Source organism: Emydura macquarii, unplaced genomic scaffold (genome assembly GCF_026122565.2).
Source record: "Emydura macquarii macquarii isolate MOO-44397 ecotype Brisbane River unplaced genomic scaffold, CSIRO-AGI_Emac_v2 contig_2900, whole genome shotgun sequence".
Classification (NCBI taxonomy): domain Eukaryota; kingdom Metazoa; phylum Chordata; order Testudines; family Chelidae; genus Emydura; species Emydura macquarii.
This window is the reverse complement of record NW_027133037.1, coordinates 10502-18614: the sequence shown is the minus strand read 5'-3', so window position 1 is coordinate 18614 and position 8113 is coordinate 10502. Positions and strand designations below refer to the sequence as shown.

Below are 8113 nucleotides of genomic sequence, written 5' to 3'. Positions count from 1 at the left end.
GAGGATGCATCTGTGGAGAGGGTGATGGGAGTGTCATTCCCTGGACTACTCGGTGCTGGAGGGGGCGTGATTCCTTATTCTATGCCATGCTATTTTTGTTGCCCCACAATACATACATGACTATAAAAGCATACACACACTGCAGATCTGTACTCAAAGTCTATAGTCCACCCTGCAGTTCCACATATAAAAGATTGGGAAGGTAGGACAGCTGGCACTGCACAATAGATGCACCCTGAAGAATGTCCTGTGAGGAAAAATAAAAGGTAGGTTTAACTAAAATAAACCATCTTTTAATTTTTGTTCAGAAGGTCCGAACTGGCCATTCATGGTCCTGGCTTTCATAGTGCCTAAAGTGTTATTTCTAGAAAAACCTTTTTAGCTATGCTTTATAACAAATTTACTTGCACTTTTACTTGCCAAGTAAAATACACTGTTCAACTCTAAAGGGTGAACTGCTAAATGGTCTATTGTGTTATAAATGGATTACAAAGCTTCATGTTTTTCCCCTTGAAGTTTGGCTTGTTTTGGAACAAGATCTGTTTTCTCAAACAAATGTCTGTCTGTAGAAAAGATACGTTTGGTATTTTGTTGGCAGCTTTGTTCAGATGTTAAGACAAATGTAGGTATAAAGTGTAGGAATCAGAATATTTACTTAAGTTACAGCTGGCACCAAGCAACTTGTTATTAGAACTGGATAAATAATAAACAATAAATATATTATTAAAATTTCACTAGTATATATGCACACACACGATTAAATATAATTAATTTCAACTATATTTGTAGCAGCTATATAATATATTAACAATGACTAAGGCCTGGTCTACACTGGCAATGGAGGTTGATGTAAAGTCACACATTGAACTCCTAAAGTATGCGCCTATACTGGCATGTTACTTCCATCGATTTAAAGCACGGTAAAAGTTGACCTACTAAAACTACCTCTGCAAGTGGTGTAGCATGCAAATCGAATTCCATGGGTTGAATTTGCATCAGTGTAGGCAGAACGTAACATAAATCAATGCTATTGGCCTCTGGGAGGTATCCCATAATGCCTAGTTGTGACCGCTCTGGACATTCACACTCTGCTGTAATGTGGCCACGTAAACAGGAAATAGCTCCTCCCCTCAAGCCCTGTGAAATTTTGAAATTTCATTTCCTCTGTAGCCAGAGTGGAGAGAGCTTTGTAGCTGAACTCATCATGGCGACTGCATGGCCCAAACACTCTCCAGCATGGATTCAACCAGGGGTCTTTGATCTCATCAGTCTGTGGGGCGAAGAGTCTGTTCTGGCTCAGCTCAGAGCCAGCAAATGAAATTTGGATATATACGAGAAGATATCTCAGGGCATGTTGGAGAAGGGGCACAACAGGGATGCGCAGCAGTGCCATGTAAAGATCAAAGAGCTGAGGCAGGCATATCAGAAAGCTAGGAAAGCTAACAGCTGTTCTGGCTCCTCGCCCAAAACATGCCACTTTTACGAGGAGTTGCATGCGATTCTCGGCGGCGACACCACCTCTGTGCCACCACGCAGCATCGATACTTCTGAGGAATCGCAATACAGGGCGCATGATGAGGACTCTGTGGATCTTACCCAAAATACCATGCTGCCAATCAATCCTTTAGTAACTAAAACTAAAGGTTTATTATAAGAGGAAAGAAACAAACTATAAGAAAAATGTTAAATGATTAAAGCAATCAGACACATACAATTGATTTGAAAGTCCATATAAATCAGGTTTCTAGTAGAATTTGGAGTTTGCAGGCTTGTATAATCCCTCTGGTGTACATCCAGTACCTGGATGGGTCTCAGTCCTTTGTTTCACAGCTTAAGTACAGTTCAGTTGTAGATGAGTTGATCCAGAAGTAGGTGAAGACTGAAGACTGACTGAAGAGCCAATGGATGTGGTGCAGCTGCCTTTCATGTCCTTTGGCCTTTGCCATGCTGCTTGTGGAAATTTACAGGAATAAGGTGGAATCCAGGGTCACCTGAGTAAGTCCTGCTGACTCATCAGGTGTATCTCTGGTTTCTCCCCCAAACCTCCTGGGCCCATTGTACCTGTGAGTTTCCTTAATGGGCCATTAAGCAGGCTAGTGCTGCAGTCATCCTGTCTGGGATGTCGCCCAGACACAGCACAAGTTGAAATACAGATATATCAAACATATCCATAACTTCCATAACACATGAACATAAACATTATCAGCTTACTCAGCACATTACAGCCTTTCTAATATGCCTGACATGGCATATCTCATATGAATTATTATGATTTTGACATATTGATGTTAAATAACATAATAAATGCCCCCCCCCCCGCCCCCACTCCCCAAATCCAGCCAGCATCAGAGCATCTCATTTTCCTTTTTATAGGGAAAAAGACACCACTTCAGGAACTCCTAGAAAGGATGAAAATTGAGAAATATAACTCACCCTAAACCACATCTTAGAAAGCTGCAAAGATCAGACACCTCAGGCATCAGATGATTTTCCTTGGCATTTCCTGAGAAAGGTCCTGGATCTGAATGGGATGGCCAGAAGATACTCGGCATCTGAGGAATAAGGAATCAATCAAGAAAAGGAACTGGGTATCGATGAAACAATTTTGTCTCCCAGCGACACTGGCACTACTGATTCTCTGCGCCCTCTCGATGTTCTCTGCACCATTCTGTTTTGCTCAAACAGTTTCCTACAGCAGGAGATCCTGTCCAAAATGTCCATGTGCCAGTTTGCCCTCCCTCTGCTGCTACCTGTCCTCAACACCCCCAGGTGCACCCTAATGCTGTGGGCCATGAGGGATATTGTGAAGAAGTGGAGGCTGCACTCCCTGGCAGACAGCAGAGGGTTTAGGGAGGAGAGTCTGGTGCTCACCTCATTTCCTTTGGGCGGATGGGGAGCTGCAGCTTCTCCAAGTCCCACCTCCTCAATAAGCTTCTCAGCCCCTCCCAGAAGCACCAAGTTTTCTTTAGCCATCAGGACATGGAGACTGGGAATGTCCCTCAGGAAATTACAGATGGGCTGGTTGAGATTTCCTGGTATTTCCCTGTTGGGAGGCAGAATTCAGATCTTTTCCCAGAGCTTGTCGCAGTTACAAAGCTGTGTGGTGACACTGAGTCGCAATGGCTGCAGTTTAGCTTTTTAACAGAAATCTCAGCAGTGTTCATAATTACTTAGAGCATCAATGAGAGAGAATATATACTGCTATCATCTCTGCAGAGATCAACAGCTAAATTCTACTTCATCCTCAATCTCCATATGAGAAATGCACTGAAACTCTAGGACCTGTTAAAAAGTTAGCCTATCTGCTGAACTTCAACAAATCACACCTATTGGTGAAAAATGGTGCCACAAATGACACACAGTTTGTGAAAAAGGTGCAATCCACCATAAGAAGCATAATGAATTCTTCCCACAAGAGAGTAAATGCGGGAGACATGGCTATGACAGCATGTAAAGTAGGAATCCAAATAGATGAGGACTGTGAAGAATGTCCGAGCGCAAAAGGGTGGACTAAAGAAATCACTGGGGAAATAAAAGATATTGCAAAGTACAAGTGGGAAATGCTCAGACTCCAGAGAAAATTCTGCGAAGAGTTAGCTGAAATGGAGAAACAGCCATGCCAAATGAAAGGGCAAAGGTACGCCACTATGGAGATCAATAAATCTAAACTGAAAGAGAAAAGGTTGGAGCTACGTACAGAGCAGAATAAATGTAACTTTACTTGTGGCCTAGCTAAATTCATTGATGGAATTGAGCAATAAGCTGGACTGGGGAAACACTACTTCCTGAAGTGGTTTATTTTGAATCTAGATTGCATTGCTAGGGGAAATCTTTCTAAACTGCTAGATGAATGAGAGAACATGTGATCGCAAAATATTAGCAGAGTGCCTCCAACATCCCACTGCAGTGGGTGACAGATGTTCTGACTTAGCTCCATACCAAGCTGCGGGGAAGGTCCAGAATGCTGGTTCTAACTGTGCTGGGAGTGCAGAGCACTGGGAAATCCACCCTCCTCAACCCATGTTCAGCCCACAGTTTGCAGTGAGCAGTGGCCGATATACGCAAGGAGCCTTCATGTTACTCATTAAAGTGGCAGAGAACTTTCAGCAGGAGCTGGGCTGTGATTTCATACTCGTGATAGACACAGAAGGCCTGAAAGCCCCTGAACTGGCCAACCTGGAGGATAGTGATCAACATGACAATGAGCTGGCCACACTGGTGATCAGGTTAAGTGACATAATAATCATTAACTTGTCACACTGGTTAGATTGGGGGAGGGGAGCATTTGTCATATTGGTTTACATCAGTGTGTCAAAATCATAATAATTAATGTAAGATATGCCATGTCAGGTACTGTTAGAAAGGATGTAATGTGCAGAGTAAGATGACAATACTTATGTTCATGTGTTATATCTGTAATGGAAGTTATGTACATATTTGATGTACCCCAGATAGGATGGCGGCAGGACAATAGCCTGCTTAATGGCTCATTAAGACACTCACCGATGCAAGGGGCCCAGGAAGAAACTAAAGGCATACTTGAAGAGTTACCAGGATTGGCCCATGTGACTCTGGACTCCATTTTAGTTCTTATAACATTCCACAAGGCCGCACGGCCAAGGCCAGAGGGTATATAAGGCCAAGCCACAGAATCCATTTTGTCTTTGTTCTTGTCCAGCTGGACAGGACACACACCTACCTTTGGATCTATTCATTTTGCAACTGAACCGAAGGACTTAGACCCATCCAGGTGTTGGATGTGTGCCAGAGGAACTGTACAAGCCTGCAACTCCACAATTCTCCCAGAAACCTGATGTATATGGACTTTTAAACATTTGTATGTATCTGATTTGCTTTGACCCTTTAACATTTCTCTTATGGTTTATTTCTTTCTTTTTACAATAAACCTTTAGTTTTAGTTACTAAATGATTGGCCGGCAGTGTGGTATTTTAGGTAAAATCCAAACTTATATTGAACTAGTACTATGGCTGACCCCTTGGGGTCAGAGGGAACCTTTTTAGTAAAGAGCATAGAGTTTAAATAACTGGTCTCTTTACTGGCCCTAGTGGCTGACTTGGAGCCATAAGCTGAAATGTTTACAGAGTTTTCATGTACTCGTATGAAACAGTTACCTCTTATATAAAAATTGATATGGTTAATATAATGTGATAGACGATAAACTATGGAAGAAATGTGCATTTCCCCATGACACATGCAGTGTATATTGTAGAAGGGGTGAAAGAACCGTAAACAAAACCTGCTATTTAATTAAGTGCCAAAAAAGTGCCAAGATAGGTTGCGTTTTCTTTTTTCGATCATTGTGCACTTTAAAATCAAACAAAACTGACAAACAAACCCGTACTTTACATTTTTAAATGAGCCCAGTGAATGTTGCGGAAAAAGGCCAGCCCAACAATGTACCAGGTAAAAAAAAAAATTATCAAAGAAACCAAACGAGCCCTGGTCAAAATGGTTCCATTCCTCACAATTGAAAGCAAGGACGGGGGCTAGAAAATTGCTTATTTTAGTTTTCAAAATCTCAAAGGAAAAACTAGCAACCAGTGGTGTCTGTGCTGATGTGAATTACCTCGCTGCCAGGGGAAGGAGAGAACTGCCCATGATGGTAGCACAAAGGGGCTGCAGATAATGGACGCACCTGGTCAGCAAGTAAATTCGAGTAAGTAAGAAGGCTCAAATTATAACCCTCCATGAAAGGGAGGAAAGTCAGGCCTGATACTATGGGACAGGTTAACCCTTAGAAGGCAAGAGTCCTTTACAAACTTAACCCACCGAAAGCCCAAGGATATAATTAAATTATATGCAAAGATTCCAAGAGGATATTGAACACACTGGCTTCAGAGATAAATTTGTCTAAATAAAAGACGTGGTACAACAGGATATTTATAAGCACCCACCTGGAATATATTTGCTCTGTTTCTTACCTATTCCCAGTCTGTCTGCTTCACTTCGGTCAGAACCAGGCAGAGTCTGTTTTAGTTTCAGTTTGAACCGTCTGTGTAAACAGCCCTGCCTCTAAAACAACAAAAAAGTTTTTTCTTAATTGACTTTTACTTTTACGCCGGTGCAGCACAGGTCGATTCCATCTTCGTCGCCACTTTTGTTATGTTAAATCCTTGGAAAGTACTTGTATTTAGAGAGAAATTAGCACGGAAAACAGAGAGATGCAAAGCCATGAAAAGTCTTTATTGAACTAACATTTAAACCAGACAAGACTGGCTGAGCCATCCCCTAATAGTCTAATTCTATTGCTATGATAACAAACTAAGCTCCATTGCTATGGCAACCTAGCAAGACACAAAATATACAACATCCCCTGTTGGGTCTCTTCCCTGAGATGGGAGCCGGTCTCCCACTGGAATCAATTTCCCTCTCTGACCAGCTAACCTCTGCCCAGCAGGTGGAGATCAGAGCAGTGCTGTGCTCTTACCAGCTGCTGTTCTCCAACTGGCCAGGTCTCACTATTCTGGCTGGCCACCAGGTGGAGACAGGAGCAAATCCTCCCATTAGGTGCTTCCTTTTCAGAGTCACGGGAAAAACAGCCCAGGACCTGGAGAAGGAGGTCCAAGAGATGCTGTCTCTGGGTGTAATCCAGCCCTTGAGCCTCTCTGATAGTGCTGGTCCCCAAGAAGGACAGGACGATCCGATTCTGAGTGGACTATCAGAAGCTGAATGTCATCACCATGTCCAAAGGCTACCCCATGCCTCAGATGGACGAGATTCTAGATAAGCTGAGGGGGATCTCATTACTTCACCACTATGGATCTCACCAAGGGCCCTTAGACTCAGATGCTAGACAGAAATCTGCACTCATCACCCCCATAGGGCTCTTTCAGTTCCTGGTCTTGCCTTTTGGCCTCAAAGGGGTGCCTGCCACCTTCCAGCACCTGGTGGACCAGTTACTGAGGGGGATGGAGAGCTTTGCCATGGCATACATTGACGACATCTGCATCTTTATCCAGTCCTGGGAAGACCATGTGTCCCAGGTAAAGAAGGTGCTGGGTCCCCTGAAGGAGGCAGGGCTGACAGTGATGGTAGAGAAGTGTAGGGTGGGGATGGCTGAGGCTACGTACCTGGGCCACAAGCTGGGGAGCAGCTGCCTGAAGCCAGAGCCGGCTAAGGTGGAGGCGATCAGAGACTGGCCTGGCCCCCAAACTAAGAACCAGTTCCAGGCCTTTATCAGGATGGCAGGTACTACTGGAAGTTTGTACCTCACTTCAGCTCCATAGCTGCTTCCATCACTGAACTATGTAAGAAATGGAAGCCAGACAAGGTGGTCTGGACCAAGCAGTGCCAGAAAGCCCTCTGTGTGCTGAAAGAGGCTCTGATCCAGGGCCTGGTTTTGGTAAATCTATTTTTTGACAAGCCCTTTATAATGTTCACAGACACCTCAGACACAGGGCTGGGTGTGGTGCTGATGTAAACCCATGGTAAGGGGGAGACACACCCCATCATGTACCTGAGCAAGAAGCTGCTGTCCCAGGAACAGAGCTCTGCTGCCATAGAGAAGGAGTGCCTGTCCATGGATTGGGATCTTAAGAAATTGCAGCCATACCTGTTTGGTTGGCGCTTTGCTGTGTACACAGACCCCTCGCCTCTGACCTGGCTACACCAAATGAAGGGGGCTAACGCTAAGCTTGTGAGGTGGCATCTGATCCTCCAGGATTATGATATGGAGGTGGGCCACGTTAGGGGGAGTGCCAATGTTATAGCTGATGCTTTGTCACGGAGAGGGGGGGCCTGAACTTCCCCAGGTCACTGATGGAAGTGACCCCACTTGGTTCAATCTCAAAGGGGAGAGATGTGAAAAAGTGGAGATATGCTAGAGGTTTGCCCTGAGTGCTGTGTGTGCACCTCATGTATTTCAGTGATGGGACCTGGGTGTGTGATCATTGCAGAGACCACTAGAGGGCGGATGGGCCTTCCCCAGCCACAAGTATGCAGACAATAGCCAGGACCCCTCTGCCTTGGGTGAACCAGCTGCAACAGGTTGCGGCAGGTAGAAACAAGGAGAGGTGGCCACCTTGCCTGGGAAAAAGAAAAAGTACTGGGGTGGGGCAAGAGTGTGTCAGGGTGGGTGGCTGGAAGGGCCAT

General features: G+C 44.5%; 1 pseudogene; it reads left to right on the top strand.

Annotated features, from left to right (window-relative positions):
* The first annotated feature begins 228 nt into the window (after window positions 1–228).
* On the top strand, window positions 229–4323 carry LOC137167269 (up-regulator of cell proliferation-like; annotated as a pseudogene).
* Window positions 4324–8113: the final 3790 nt, after the last annotated feature.